Below are 17191 nucleotides of genomic sequence, written 5' to 3'. Positions count from 1 at the left end.
TACTAAATATCAGACACTAAGGAATTACCATTAAGGGAGAAACAGAGTGTGGAATAGTCAGTCTGGAATAAGAAGAAATAACAAAATTTACAAAACCTAGTAAGTGTTCCAAAGGCAATAAAGGGTTAATTTCAAAATGGGGAATCAACTATTAATTAGTTTGGAAAAGTTTTGCTGGAAAGGTTTGTGTGAGAGATAAAGGTAAGAGATAAAGGAATCCCTCTCTTTCTCTCTACATATATATTACATATATGTATGTTATGTTCTGCTTAACATACAAAGTGTTAAGTAAAGATGAATTTCAAATCATTTCAATTTTTCTCATAGTACTATATTTTTCAATGGAAAATTTTCATGATTATGCTTATTGGGTAAACTTGTCAGAACAAGTTCATAGGAGTGGGATGGCTAGATCAGAGGTTTTCAAAACCATTTAGCAGAATGTTTTTTATTTTAAACCACACATGGCTATACTTAAGGCTTACTACTGGCTCTGTGCTCAGGGATCACTTCTGGTGGGACTCGGGTGACTATAAGCAGTGAAGGGGATCTAACCCAGGTCAGCCTGTGCTAAGCAAACGCCCTGCATACTGTATTTTGGGCTCTGACCCAAAGGGAGAAATTTTTTCCCCCCACATCCAGTATCCAGTGGTGCTCAGAGCTAACTTCTGGCTCTATGCTCAGGAGTCACTCCGGGAAGGCTTAGATGACCATACAGGATGCTGGGAATCAATCCTGGGTCAGCCTCTCGAGCAGGATTCAGGAGCGTTTGGGATCACAGCTAGAGGAGCTTGAAGGCCTCCAGGGCCGCATCCAGGGATGCTTGGGGAGCCTGTGATGGCAGGAATTGAACCTGAGTTGGGCGCATGCTAGGCGAGAGTCCCAACCACTGTGTTCTCTTCTGGTTCCAGATTAAAATTATTTTTGAGAGGACACACACCCAGCGGTGCTCAGGGATTTCTTCCAGCTCTGCGCCCAGGGATGTCTCCTGGTGGGCTCAGGGACTATATGAGGTGCCTGGGGTCAAACACCTGGTCAACCATGTGCAAGGCAAGAGCACTACGTACCGTACAATCTCTTCAGCCCTAGGAGAATCTTGTTGGAAAGCAGATTCCAGCGGGAAGACGGTGGCTGGAGGCCAGAGTCTGTGTTCCTGACAGACCATCGGGTGGTTCTGAGACTGCAGCTAAGCATGGTACACTCTCTGCAGCAGTTTTCTGGCATACTTGTCTGTTTCACCTCGCTTACAAATTGGAAATAATGAAAGAGTTTTAAAAAATACTGATGATGGTTTCCCTTGCTTCTTTTTCTTTCCTTCTGTCTTTTGTTGTTGTTGTTGTTCTTTTTTTTTTTTTTTTGGTCCACATCCAGCAGTGCTCAGGGAGATTATATATGATGCTTGAGATAAAGCCAGGGTTGGGGTCATGTGAGGTGAGCACCTCAAGCCCTGCACCATCTTTCTCCTGAAAAGATTCAGTTTAATTAGCATTGAGTGCAGTCTGAATATTTTAAAATGTGTTTGTTTAGTTTGGGGGGCCTTATCCAGCTGTGCCCAGGGGTTGTTCCTGGCTCTGAACACAGGAATCACTCCTGGTGGCACACATGGAACCATATGTGATGCTAGGGATCAGGGTTGGTGGCAGGCAACTATTGCTCAAAATCCTAAATATGAAAAAATGTGACGTCTCTCTCAGGTAATCCTAAAGTAAAACGGAATTTGGGAAACACCACATCCTCCCCCACTCTCCCAACCCCCCACCCAGCTACTGTAGGGAAAGCAATTCACATCTGCTCTTGGTAGCTAAGCAGGCAAGTGAAGCCAGCCTCACAGAAGAGGACACTCGGTCTGACAGTTTCTTCTGACCTGGCCTGATACCCACCGAGCAGAAGAATAGCCAGGCTGCCCAAGTCAGGGACAGACTGCTTTCTCTGGAGTCTTGGCTAATCTTGATGATAGAATTGAGATCCCAGGAAGATATTTGGGAATAGGACCATGATACTAGGATCCAGGGTCTAAGCCTGAAGTCTAACACTGGATACTGGATAACAAGAAAAGAGAGGCAAGAGGTCAGCTGTTAAAACTGGTTTACAGTTTCAGAGACTGATCCAGGCCAGAGTGAGAGACCGAGTGTAGGCTAAGATTCTTAAGGTCCCAAGTTGGAAATAAGTTAATTAGGGTATTAAGCCCTAGGCATGGGGTGAAGGTAGCAGGAACAGAAATTTTAGAAAAGGGCAAATTAAGGTGATAATCATAATACTGGTGCCCCAAAGATGCACAGAGACTAGGGAATAGAACTTAGAATATATTATGTTATCTGAGGAAATGAACTTTACTGAAGTGATTAAATAAAGATCTTGAGATTAAGTGATTTCCCTGGGATATCTAGATGGCCCCTGCAGTTACCGAGACCCTCATACTGAAGGAGGCAGACAGGAGACTCAGGATTTGGACTCAACCTGCCATTTCTAGCTTTGAAGAAGGAAGAAGGGACCTATGTGTCAAGGAAGACAGCAGCTTCTTGGTGCTGGAAAGGGGAAGAATCATATTCTCCCCCAGCTCCAGAGACTCCAGAAAAAAGCAACTTAGACACTTTGATCTCAGCCACATGAAAGTATGTTCTGGATTCTCGATTTCTGAGGATTATAAGATAATGCATTTTTGCATTTTTGTCATTTGTTATGGCAGCAATAGTAAGCCAAACATTTGGGCAGAAAATCATCTTCCAGAAATAAAATGGAGATGACACTGGGGTTAAAAAATAAAAATCTAAGAAGTTACTGGAGATTGTATTTGCTTCCCTGATTAAATAACATCAGAGGAACAATATGAAGAAAATATGTGAATTACTAGGGAAAGAGGTTCTGATCTATTTGATTTCTGGTGAGAGCTCTACATCTGTCTTGAGATTCCCTTTTCTATGTGCTCTTGTGTGGCCATATTCCCCTATATGTATGGACAGAGAGAGAGAGAGAAAGAGAGAGAGAGAGAGAGAGAGAGAGAGAGAGAGAGAGAAAGAGAGAGAGATGCCTGGCTGCCATAACCACATAGTGGAAGAAAGAAAATGTTATCAAGTTATATTTATATCACAGCATTGTATTTTGGAATCCTTTGTAAAGGTAAACTAGCCTTACCTTAATAGGTCATTTAACCTGAATAACCCGGTTATCTTTCTTGAAAATAATAAATATAAGTTGTCATGACTTCTCACCAGATTATTTTTTATTAAAATAGAAATTAAGACAGCTAAATGTTAAATAGCTACTCCATAAGACTCAATTTTTTTTAATTGAATCACTATGAGATACAGTTACAAAGATTTGGGGCTGGAGTGATAGCACAGCGGGTAGGGCGTTTGCCTTGCATGTGGCCGACCCAGGTTCGGATCCCAGCATCCCATATGGTCCCCTAAGCACTGCCAGGAGTAATTCCTGAGTGCAGAACCAGGAGTAACCCCTGTGCACCGCCGGGTGTGACCCAAGAAAAAAAGCAAAAAAAAAAAAAGTTATAAAGATTTCATGATTAAGGTTCAGTCATACAATGACTGAACACCCATCCCTCCACCGGTGTACATTTTCTACCACCAATGTCTCAGTATCCCTCCTGCCCCCCCATCCCTCCCCTGCCTCTATGACAGACAACTTTCATCTTATTCTCTCTCTACTTTGGGATATATGGTTTGCAATACATATACTGAGAGGCCAGTCATGTTTGGTTCTTTATCTACTTCCAGCACACATCTCCCATCCCGCACAATCCCTCCAACCATCATTGACTTAGTGATCCCTTCTCTATCCCAGCTGCCTTCTCCCCCAGCTCATGAGGCAGGCTTCCAACAGTGGAGCAATCCTCCTGGCCCTGGTCTCTATTGTCCTTGGGTGTTCATAAGACTCAATTTTTTTAAAAAAGTTAAATAAATAAGATCTCAAAGCTGAATCTTACCCTGAATGTGCTCCAGATCAAAGAAAAATGTTTTCTTTTCACTCACTCTGAATTTCTTCAGTTGAAGTTTATATTTTTTTGCAAAGTACATTTGTACTTCAAGATTCCACACAAGATTGCTCTCTTTTTTCGCTGTACTTGTATTTATTTACCTTTTTTGCCACAAATATATTGCCCTGTACTCATGTGGGTAAACATTTTTCTTTACAATGTCTCATGTTATAATTTCTTTGCAAAGATAGAAAACAGCAACAGTAAAATTGTGACTAATATCAGAAATCGAATATAACTTGCCTAGCCCAGAACTGTCTTATCAAATGGGACTATTTCTCACCATTCAATTTATGCCTTTACCTCAGGCACTATTTCTTAAAAAATATTTTAAAGAAAATTTCTTAGTTATTCTGTTGTACAATACCATGTATTGAATGGAATAATCTAGTTGCAATCCTAGGTGCTTTCTGTTAATTACTTTCCTTTGTGGATACCAGGAGATCTAATTTATCTAACATGATTTATCTCCCCACAAGCAGACAAGCAACCACTCTTTGTAGCTTAACCAATAACGGTTTCTATCCAAATCCGTGGTAGGCAGTCATACTAAGTCTTGGTACCATCTCAGTTGTTCACTCTTCCTTACATCCACATAAAAACATTTCCTTATCATTTAACTCTTTTGAGTTGCATTTTGCCACTTGAAATGGAGTCTTAATGCAGGCTTTAAAAAACATTAATATGCTTTTTGTTAAATAAAGTAAGCCAGAAGTAGGACAAACACAAGATGATTTAGAGTAACTGGATGATGGAATGCAATGGTTTAAAGGGGGTTTGCCTAGATCACCCTTGGTCCCAGAGGAGAGGGAAAGAAATAAAGTAAAAGGGAAGGGGAGAAAAGATAGGTGAGAAGCAATGGGGTAGGGTCAAAGGTATCTTGGTAGTATTAAGGAATATAGGGCTAAATATCTGAACCACAGAGTTAACAACACTGAAATCATGAGACCCAAACATTAATAACCAAATTTTAAAAGTGCCTGTCAATATGGCAGACTAAGGCCGGAGTGGAAGCAGTAGGACAGGGAGTCTTCTCTGTTGGAGAGAAGTTGACACTTAGTGGCAAGAATTAGAGATGGAAATTATATAATGCCCAACTATGAATGATTTTTAATTTATGGTGCTTTAATAAAATCATTGTCACTCTCATCCCATTTTTCATCGATTTGCTCGAGCGGGCACCAATAACATCTCCATTGTGAGACTTGTTGTTACTGTTTTTGGCATATTTAATACGCCACGGGTAGCTTGCCGGGCTCTCTGGGAGGGGCAGAGGAATAGAACCCGGGTCTACTGAGTGCAAGGCGAATACCCTACCCCCTGCGCTATCACTCCAGAAAAATCACGGATATGCTTTCCATTACAATTCATATACAGTTGGGTAATATCTGCTTTCTGATGCTTCAGAGTATCTTAAATAGCATATAGTTAAATTTGCAAACCTATTTCCAGGGCATGGCTTAAGACATATTTAAATAGACTGACTTGAATAAGAATTTCACTTAAGGGGCTGGAGCAATAGCACAGCGGGTAGGGCATTTGCTTTGCATGTGGCCAACCCAGGTTCAATTCCCAGCATCCCATGTGGTCTCCTGAGCACCACCAAGAGTAATTCCTGAGTGCATGAGAATTAGGAGTAACCCCTGTGCATCACCGGGTGTGACCCAAAAAACAAAAAACAAAACAAAAAAAATCACTCAAAAAGCAGTAATGATAAAATAACCCCATGGAATGTTAGTCATCCTTGACTGGATGATCTTTGAAAAATTAATGAATCCCTTATCCTCAGTTTCCTCATCTTCAGAATGGGGATAAAAGTAAAAGCTGTACCAAGTTATGATAACCACAGAACCTCACATTATTTTATTTCATTACTGTCATCATCGGCATCATCATGGCTAGATTAGGAAACTATGGATCCAATAGACTAATAAAGTACTTCCATGTAACAAAATAAATTATTATTCTTTGTGGGAGTTGTCCCCCTAAAAAACCCTCAACGATCAGGTTGAGATATTCCCCTATTCAAAATAGCATAGGTCTAAATATATAAACACGGGTCATAGAAAATAAAGGGGCAGCAAAAATGTGCTTAGGAAAATATAGAATAGATCATAGGGTAAGCAAAAATGTTTCCAGAGAAGAATAGAATAAAATAGCTTAGGGTCTTCTAGATGTAGAGGGTAACATAGACACAACAAAATGGGAAACTGCCAGGACTTTATTTTTTAAGGATGTCTGCTCATTGGTTGTGTAGAATATCCCAGTCTCTGCTCCACTGAATTTTGATGTACATACTGACTGTTCTTAATGTCTCTGTAAACTCAAACAGTAACTCATGAGCTGAGAACCAGAGTAGGGGAATGATGTCGTATTGAGTAGATGTCCAGCCTGTGTACTCACTTGTGGCTGCCCAAATGACCTGAAATCTTGGACAGTCCTTGTGTGTTTGCTTGTAGCCTAATGCATTTGTCTCAATGCTCTGTGAACAACCCCCACCGGACTGAGGTTGAAGGTACCAATCCAATTGGCTTTAGGCAATTCATCTTATACAGATGGAAGAATCATAGGAATCAGTCCTAAGGAGAAGAGCAAGTTAGCAAAGTATATATTTCTATAATTTAGAGTAAATTAAAGGAAATAGCAGTAAGTTATAGTAAAATCATCAAAGATGGACTGGAGTAATAGCTCAGCTGGTAGGGCATTTACCATGCGCACGGCCAACCTGGGTTTGATTCCTCCATCCCTCTCCTAGAGACTGGCAAGCTACCAAGAGTATCTCGCCCGCACGGCAGAGCCTGGCAAGCTACCTGTGGCATATTCGATATGCCAAAAACAGTAACAACAAGTCTCACAATGGAGACGTTACTGGTGCCCGCTTGAGCAAATCGATGAACAACGGGACAACAGTATTACAGTGCTACATCAAAGATGGAACTTGCAGGGAAGTGGGGCAGGGAATTGGTCAACAAGGAATTTGGCAAGTGTGGGTTTTTCTCATTAAGAAAGAGGAAACCAAATTGAGGGGAGTGTGGAAGACAGCTGTTCACAAGGATGTGTAAACAGCATTTGTCTCTGGATCCTGCAGGATATCCCTGCCTGCTGGGTATCAGTAATAAAAACTTTCAACAGGAAAGTTGGACCTCAAAGTCTAAGTAGCAGCACACATAAGACTTAGAACTACATACCAATTATCTAAAAAGTAAGAAACAGACTTTATAAAGACACTGTCATTATGTCACTTTTATTTGTCCTGGGACAGATGCTTACAAACCATCATGATCATTGATGTTTCCTTCTTTTTGTTTTTTGAAGTCAATTTTTAATACTTTCTCCTCCTAGAAGAAACATCTGTGTGAGCTTTAATTTCCTTTATGGTTTCCTCAAGATCCCCATCTTTTGTCATTTTGTGACACGTCCAGACTTTCAGAAGAAGGAAAATTATTTAAACTTGCTAGTTTTTAATTCCAAGTCAATTTCCTTTCATATTTTAGAGAGAAGACATTACTAAAATTAGGATTTTTTTTGTAGAAATAGCTTTCTTTCACCAAAAGTTTTTTACAGGATACATAGTTTTGTAGTTATTTGTCTTTTTTTTAGAAATTTGTTTCTGTTTTTGTCTTAAGGCCACATCCAGCAGGGTTGACACCTGGCTCTGCACTCAGAAATCACTCCTGGCTGGCTCAGGAGTTTCGAGGGTGGAACCCAGATGAGCCATGTGCAAGGCAAATATGCTAGTATCACTTGGCCTTAAAGTAGTTTCTCTTAACAGGATATTTGGATATTGGAAAACCAAAGATTTAAGATGTATATTCTACTTATAGTTTCTATCTTAAATCTTATAGTTTCTACCTGATAATCACATGACCAGCTCTAAAATTCTTGACATTACACTGAATAACCCTGTCCTTCTACAGGCCACTCATCTTTTCATCTTTTCTTTGGATTGGAAGCTTCATCGATTTCTTTTTCCACTTGTCATTGTCAAGTTACAATCATTTTTCAAGACCCAATTCAATATCTGCCCTGTGTATTTTTCTGATTGTTTTAGAACTCACGAACTGCTTTACTGTACTACCAACACACTTTATAATGCAATCTCTATTGCAACTATTGTGTTTATTTTATTAATACATTTTTGCATTAAAAATGAAGCCATGACCTGTTTAATTTATTTTGTCTAATATTTTCTATAGAAAAAAATAGTGTCTGAAGCTTGACAAATGTCTTTTAACATGACAATAATGGTGTTGCATTGATCAATATTTAATAATGTTGTAGTTCATGTGTATATGTTATATTTCAAACATTAAGTTAAGGATGTTAGATAAACAATCTCAAAGAATTATAAATGTTCTAAGGGAGTATGCAGTAATCTAAGTATAAACTAAGTATAATTCTCAGAAGCAACAAAAGTTGACTGTCACTTTAGAAAAAGTTGACACTATTGGAAATATGATTTTGGAGCTAAAAAAATTAAATTTACAATATTCTCTTGAACTCTAACTAGGGTACTTGAAGAAAACATAGGAGCCAAGAGAATTCTAGATGTTTAGCACCAGGGTTGTGGCCAAAGTCACCAATGTCCTTCTAGCTCAAGCCCACTCCAGCTCAATGAGTCATCTGACCTTCAAACATTGGCTTCGTCTTTCGTTCATTACTAGCTCAAGGTTAAAAGCCTGGGGAGTCAGTAGCCAATTGGCAGAGTTTGAATTGTTTGCCCAACCTAGGGCAAAAGAGTCACTGGTTGCTTGTCTGTCATAGTAGTCAATGAAAGTGAAAAAATGGGAAGAAGATTTTACAAAGCAGGCTGTTCTTTGCTGAAGAGAGAATGGACTGCTTAGAGGAAGACACTTCAAACAAAACAGAAAATGTCTTTTAAAAGCAGTTTGGCGGGGCCGGAGCGATAGCACAGCGGGTAGGGCGTTTGCCTTGCACGCGGCCGACCCGGGTTCGATCCCCGGCATCCCATATGGTCCCCCAAGCACTGCCAGGAGTAATTCCTGAGTGCAAAGCCAGGAGTAACCCCTGAGCATCGCTGGGTGTGACCCAAAAAGCAAAAAAAAAAAAAATAAAATAAAATAAAAGCAGTTTGGAAGAGTTCTAGAGGGAATAAAACTTGAAAAATTACCAAGGAAAGTGTCATTTGGAAAGATGGAAGAAAAAGAAGGTTGGGGCAAACAGCCCAGGCTGCCTGGGGAGGGCTCCCACGAGGGAGGGCCAGATCACCCTTTGCTGCTGCGCGGATCCAGTGACACCTTCTGTGGAGTGTTGAATCCTCTGTTCTGGCCTTTTCTGACAGTTGTTGAACTTTCACCTTCTTATGCTCTTTACCTTGACTGAAACAATGTGGAGTCCTGTATAAGATCTGGCCCTAGAGCAGCTCCTGAATGGAACAAATGATGAAATCCAGAAGTAGAGATGGTTTCCTTTCCCTGGGAGAAAATTTGACCAATAAGAAATAGAAGATAAAAAGAAATAGAAGATAAAAGGATCAGACTAGACCCTCTCTTGCTTCTTTCTAGAAGCAGCATTGCTTAAAGCTCTCTCCTTGCAACCCATGCAAAGAGGTCCAGGGCTTGGGCAGGTGTGACAAGCAGCCTGTGGATTCCTTCTGGCTCCACCTAACATGGAACCAGCACCTAATAACTCATTGTATATTGATTCCTATTTCTCCCTTCTTTACTTTGCTTTCTCCACTCTCTGTTGCCATAGATTTGCATTTTCAAATAAAGCATCTTAAACTTTGTCTTGGCCTATTTACAGAGAAGTCTGGAGTAAGGACAGAGTCTCCTAAATGGAGTAATTTATGAAAGATCAGATTTTGAAATTACTGTGAGGCCTCAATGTGCAAAAGAAATCTTGGGATGAGGAAATTTGAGCTTGACACAGAGGCAACATGATTATGGATTTTGAAGCAGAGAAATAGCCAGATAAAATGTTATTAGGAAAATCTACCTGGTAGAAGTAAATAGAGCAGAATTCAGAACAATGACATGCATGTGACATACAGTACGAATAGTGGGAATAGAAAAGAGAGAGAATAAACTGGTCTTTCAAAGGAAGAACTATGAAGTAGCAGCTAATTGGATACAGATGATAAAGGAAATTGGGGATTTAATTTTTTTTTCTTTCTAAGAATGAAAAAAAGTTTAAATGTGGAGGTGAGCCAAAGGGAGAGGAAATAACAGTTGCTGAAGTTCAGATGTTACCAGATAGTCAAATAGAGATGTTAGGAAAACAGCTATATATTCAAGACAGATGGAGAGGTCTGTTTAGAGGTCTCTGGAAGATCATAAAGACAGGCGCATGGACAGGAAGGGATGAGATTAACTGAAGTGAAAAACTAAGCAAAGAGAGAGATTTTAGTTAGGGTCAAAGACTTCTATATCAAGGAGGTAGAAAATTGGTATGAGAATTGGAGTCAAAGAAACTTGGGAAAGGCGAAAAGACAAAGATTGAAATAGTGATTGCTTTGAGTACCTTTGGAAGTGATAGAAAGGGTGACACTTTACTGAGTTTAATCTGCATATGCAAAATCAGTGTTATTTTCATCTCACAGATAAAACAATAGTGGCTGAAAGAGGCTAAATACTTACACAAAGCCACACAACAGAAAAGAATATTAGTTTTTGCTGTGACAGGAATTCTGAAATAGCTTCAAGGATCTTACCCTCAAGATGATTCTATAAGCTGACCCAGCTGGAGGCCTTCCTTAGACTTTCTTTAGACTTTACTTACCTATTATTACCACAAATTTAGGGAACTAGGCATTTTGGGGAAGCCTGAGCTGAGATGCATGAATCTAAAACGTGAATTTACCAAAGCCACAGGATACGAATTGATTCAGTAGATTAAAAATGAGAACAAATTGCCATTAGAATGAAATATCCAAAATGATAGGAACAGTGTATAGACAATGAGTGTGACGGAAGGTGATTGCCAACAGCAAATAAATTGGCAACAGTGGAGCCTGGAGAATAGTATAGTGGTTAAGGCACTTGTCTTATATGTTGATGATCTAGGTTTGAATTCCTGGTACCACACGTGGTCCTGTGAGCACAAAGTCAGGAACAGTCCTTAAGCAACACCGTGTGACCCAAATATCCTCTCCCTCAAAAAAACCCAGACAATAATTATTAGAAAAGAGTCCTTGGCCATTTGTAATGGGCCTGGTATTACTCTAAGGACTTGGCACATTGTCTGATTTAATCCCCACCACAACCTTGTGAAAAAAGGTCCAGTTGTTGGCTTTATTTTTCAGTGAAAGAATGGGCACCAAGGAGAAAGTAATTTATCCAATAGGAATCCAATAAAGGAGTTTGGAATTTGGAAAGAAGTTTATGATGTCAGTATTGATGTAGATTTCTTACATTAATGAGCTCTAGGATACAATACTTCTGGATACTGACTGTGGTATTAAAAATGTTCTCAAGGGATGGAGGCAGAAAATGTGGACCTAAGATGCCAGCCACATGATATCCAAATTTTAAGAATAATGGTGGCTAATAGGCATAAAGTAAAAGATGTAAATCAAATCTTAGAATCCAAATAAGAAACAAATAATAATAAAATACATCCAAACCTTTGAGTTTTGAAACAACAAGATTCTTGAACAGTGGGTTCTTCTATAACAGGATTGAAACTGATGAATCATTAATTCTCCCTTAACATTGAAGTAACACAAAAGGTTAATCACAGACAAGCTTTGAAAGTTTCTGTTTACAGGGCCAGGAAAATAGCACAAGTAGCTGAAGGCATGTTGGTCATATAGGGGCCCTGAGTCTGATTCTGAGCACCACATGGGTTGAACCTTGCTCAGCCATGTACAAGGTAAATGTTCTACCCACTGTACTATCACTTTGGCCCCTATATAATGATTTTAAAGTTTCCATTTATACTCCATAAAAAGCAAGTCAATGGACTATACCTTACCTTAAACTTAACCTCAGCCAAGCCCTCATCACTCTAAGTAGAGGAGAAATGTATTTGAAAGACAGCACTAAAGACAACCACAGAGAGATCCTTGAGGGCTATTCAAAGACAAAATAGGCAGGCACAGAAGAAAAAGAACATCAGGTTATGCACATCTATTTCCCATCTGAGCATGAAGAAGAGGAAATGGAAAGCAAGGGAAAGCTGGCAGGGAGGTCAGGCCAGGCTAGAATCCAAAGCCCATCAGCCTAAAACATTAGTGCAGGGAATGCAGGAGGATTCAAATAGTGACCTTTCATATCTCATCATAGGGGAGTCTCAGAAAACTTTGTTAGGATAAAATGAAATTCTCTGTTTGGGATTTGGAAAGGTGCCACACCTAGCTTCTCTCGGGTCGACTCTTCCTTCTGGCTCTGTCTTCCTGATAATGGTCGAGGGACCATATGTGGTCCTGGGGATCTCACTGGAGCTGGCTGTGTGCAAGGCAAGTACCTAATCTCTGTGATAGCTCTGGTCCTGAAGCAGAGTTCTTTTCCTTCTGAAGCAAACATTCTCCAAGTCTGTCTGCGACCAGAAAAGCACCAATTCAATGGGTAAAATCGGAATATTTCTTAAGGCAAGAAAAGGCCATAAGTGATAAAACCAGAACCCAAGTTTCTAAAACTGATCACTTTCCAGGGGTTCTGATTGAGAACATTTTATTTTATTTTATTTTATTTATTTTTGATTGAGAACACTTTTAAAGCAATATCTTTCCTGACAAATGATATCTAGCCTAGGATTATCATCAACAGTTCTTCAGAGTTTGATTTTTGCATCTCCTAATAATTGAAATACAAAATAACTTCCAATGACTACATGATCTTCAACTTCTAACAGAAGAAAATGACTGAGAGGAACACTTAAATGTAAATAAATTCCAGGATAAGCTTAACTGTGTGTGAGTCATGTAACACAGGACAATATTTTTAGTTAGATGTTTCTAAGAGACTGTGCTAGTCAAACATATTCTTATGTTATCCCTCCTGAGTGGGGGGTGTGGGGGTGTGGGGAGTGGGTAGGACTCTCCATCTGTAACATGGAAAGGCTTTTATGAAGGAAAGGAGCTGAGATAATGAAGCCAGGTTTGTTTGCTTTTTGATTACCTACATTCCCAAGGTATTCAGGACCCAAAGAATCTAGAAGAATGCACTGATTGTTTTCTTACTAGATTGTCTTACTTAAATATCAGATGTTTCAAGAGTCTCTACCAGATCTTTATTGGTACCTGAATTCTTGCACAATTACCAGTAACAGATCAGCCACAAAGAACAGGACATAAGTCATGCGGGCTCTGTAAGTCACCCATAAAAGTAAAGGTCTTGAAGCCTAGAGAGCAGCAGGGCCCAACCAGGCCAGGCTATGCTAATGAGAACCATCAGAGCAAAACAGACTTCTTAGATTTCAGCACAGACATCAGAGAAGGAAGCAAAACATATGTAGTGAGGAAAAATAAACAGATTTCAAGAGCAAAGCAGCATATGTCTTTCCTCTCAGAGAGTTAGGCAAAAAATGTCTTCCCTTCAAAGTCAGGAGGACAATGTAGGCAGCCAAGGACTGAAAACAAAATAACCCATATGAAGGGAAGGAAAGAAAAGTTGAAAGAAGGTCACATACCACATGTGTTGGTTCTTTTGTATGGTGACTTGTGCAAAGGGGAGCTAAAGCCCCGCTTCTTTAAATGACAGCTCTGAACTGGAGGGCTGCCTTGACAGGCAACTTTAATTAGATAACTGTATTTCATGAAAGCTCTGAAAATGGTTGGCTACCAGGATTTGGTCAATCCCACTCACACAGGACTGGATTTTAACTGCAAGGTTACATGTGACACGATTTATTTTACTAAGAGTATTGGTGTTCTCTAAAGTCTGCATCTAGGACCCTGGGCAGGAGTCAGCACTGGTTGTCATCCCACCAGTCTCTGTGTTAGGGAAACCCCACTTTATGCAGATTTAGGAACTTCTGTGCCTGAGGGAAGTTGGCCCCTGTCTACTGAATAGGATGTATCACTGTATCACTTTCATCCAGTTCATCGATTTGCTCGAGCGGGTGCCAGTAATGTCTCCATTCATCCCAGCCCTGAGATTTTATTTTATTTTATTTTAAATTTTTTAATTAGTGAATCACCGTGAGGCACAGTTACAGACTTAAAAACTTTCATGCTTGCATTTCAGTCATACAATGGTCGACTGCTCAGCCCCCCACCAGTGGCCATTTTCCACCACAAATGTTCCCAGCACCCCTCCCACCACCTCCACCCCATCCTCGCCCTACCCCACCCCGCCTCTGTGGCAGGGAATTCCCTTTTGCTCTCTCTCTCCTTTTGGGTGTTGTGGTTTGCAGTTGAGGTATTAAGTGGCCATCACGTTCGGTCTATAGTCTACTTTCAGCCCGCATCTCCCATTCTGAACACCAGCCCTAAGATTTTAGCAGCCTCTCCTTACTCATCTTTCCCAACGATTGGAGGCTCTTTTAGGGTGAGGGGAATGAGACCTGTTACTCTAGTTGGCATATCTAATACACCCCGGGGAGCTTGCCAGGCTCTAAAGTAGAGTGTATCTCCATAAAATCCAATTTATTGGGGAGTTCTGTTCTCTTTGTCAGAAACTGCTGTGGATAAAGTTTCAGTGCTCATTTATTTTCTGTTTGTTTTGTTTGCCGGTAGGGGTAGAGCTCTGGACCCCCAGAGCACTGGAGTGTTTCTCTAGTGTTTCTCCACCTACTGGGCAAATGAATCGATGCAAGGCTGCTCAGACCCTGTAGATCAGAGCTATCTGTCACCCCGGCAGTGCTCAGGGGCCCCAGTGCTCTGCCTGGTATTTCTTGAAGATCCTGTGCTGTTGGGGGTCAAACTGGGATTGGCCACTCATACAAAGTACGTCCTGTACTCTCTGTCGAGCCCCTCTTTTACCCACCAATTTTCATTTAGGCACCATGATTTGCAATACTACAAATAAAAACATTTCACATATACATTATTCTAACATTAAACCCATGCCCACAGGGGCTGGAGCGATAGCATAGCGAGTAGGGTGTTTGCCTTGCACTCAGCCAACCTGGGTTCAATTCCCAGCATCCCATATGGTCCCCTGAGTACCTCCAGGAGTAATTCCTAAGCACAAAGCCAAAAGTAACCCCTGAGCATCGCTGGGTGTGACCCAAAAAGTAAACCCATGCCCAGAGTGACAGGTTTCCTTTAGCACTGACACCAGGTCCCCTCATATCCCCTTCACTCCCTTCATTCCCTTCGAGAAGATTCATTTATTCTCTACCTTTTTCTTTTGTGGGGGTGGCTACACCCAGAGGTGCTGAGGGTTTACTCCCAGCTCTGAACTCAGGGATAGCTCTTGGTGGGCTGGGGGCAGAGGTGGGGGGAGTCATATGATGCCAGAGGTCTAGACCAGATCAGCCGTATTCAACGCAAGTGCCCTACCTGCTGTACTATTGCTCTGGCCCCTTCATTTACTTTCTTAGTTGGTGTTATAAGGTTGTATTTTTATAGAGGATAAAATATAGTAATATTAAGTGTATAATTTAAAAAATAGAAAATGGTAAACAGTTACTTGTCAATTAAATAGCACTGCAGCACTGTCACTTGTCATCCCATTGTTCACTGATTTGCTTGAGCAGGCACCAGTAATGTCTTCATTGTGAAACTTGTTGTTACTGATCTGGCATATTGAATACGCCATGGGAAGCTTGCCAGGCTCTCTGAGCGGGATGAAAGAATCGAACCCGTTTGGCCATGTGCAAGGCAAATGCCCTACCTGCTGTTCTATCACTTCTATCTCTTGTCAATTAAATAAGAAAATTGTTTCTTTTTGAATTGACAATAGTCCCATTGTCAACATGTGCCATTGGTCACATTTAGGATAAAAAGTAATTTTCTCATCCCCAAAGTGTCTTTCTATCATCAGTTCACCCCTCCACTTTCTAGAAACTAACATTCTGCTTTATTTAGTCATAAGCTTGATCTTTTCTAAGTTTTAACAGAAATGCAGAAATGGAATTATACAGTATACATTGTTGCTGTTTATCTTCTGTCATTTATGATACTGGGTTTGAGATTTATCTGTGTTGTGTGATTCAGCTGCCTGTTCCCTGTACGGCTGAGTAGTTTTATTATATGGCAATATACAGTGAAATTTGTTTATCAATTGGCGACTTTTCCTTGTAGCATAAAACTTGTCAACATCTAGATACAAATCTTTGGGTGGGCACGAATCTTCATCTCTCTTAAGTGGATACTGGAAGTGAGAAGTTGTGTTAAATCTAAGTGTATTTGAACTCTTGAGGAAGGTGCAAAAGTGAGCTGGAGAGAATGCTCAGGAACCTGGAGCCCGGGCTTTCACTGCAGAAGGCGTAGGTTCAACTCCTGGTGCCATCTGGTCCCTGAGCACCACCTGCGGGCAACTTCCGAGCAATGAACTGGGAGCAACCCCTGAGCAAAGTAGAAGAGCAACCCCAGCTCTGCTTTTCAAAGTGTTGTCCACAACAACAGTACATGAGAGTGCCGTGGTGTCCAGTTGCTACACATCTTCACATGCCCTTAGTATGCTTCCGTTTGTTTGTTTCTGAAAATGTCTTTTTTTTTTCTTTTTGGGTCACACCTGGCAATGCACAGGGGTTACTCCTGGCTTTGCACTCAAGAATCACCCCTGGCAGTGCTCAGAGGACCATATGGGATGCTGGGAATCGAACCCGGGTCGGCCGCATGCAAGGCAAACACCCTACCCACTGTACTATTGCTCCAGCCCCTGAAAATGTCTTTATTGACATTTTATTTATGCCTGGGAAGAATCTCCAATTGTCCATGGTGAGGACAATGGTTAAATTTTATTCTAACGTGGGCAGATCTGACCGGGGCGAGGAGCAGAGGGTGTGTGTGGGGGGAAGCTCTGAGTGAAAACCCACTAACACCTGCTCTTGGTCTTTTTAATTTTTTATAATTTTTAAACTTTTAAATTTTTAAAATTGAATCACCATAAGATAGACCACTACAAATCTGCTCATGACTGGGTTTCAGTTGCACTGGCAGTCATCCCACGGACCAATTCTTGTGCTACCATGTAAGCTCTTCTACTGACTTCTCTTCAGAGACCCATAAACTAATCTCGGACCCACACAAAACTGAATAGATCTGGGTAGATCAGAGGGTGTTGGGTTTGCCTGGTGCCCGCCCAAACAGAGTCCCAGCATCCACTTGCTCCCACAAAACTAGGTTGT

This window comes from Sorex araneus, chromosome 2 (assembly GCF_027595985.1).
Source record: "Sorex araneus isolate mSorAra2 chromosome 2, mSorAra2.pri, whole genome shotgun sequence".
NCBI classification, from domain to species: Eukaryota; Metazoa; Chordata; class Mammalia; order Eulipotyphla; family Soricidae; genus Sorex; species Sorex araneus.
This window is presented reverse-complemented; position numbering follows the sequence as displayed.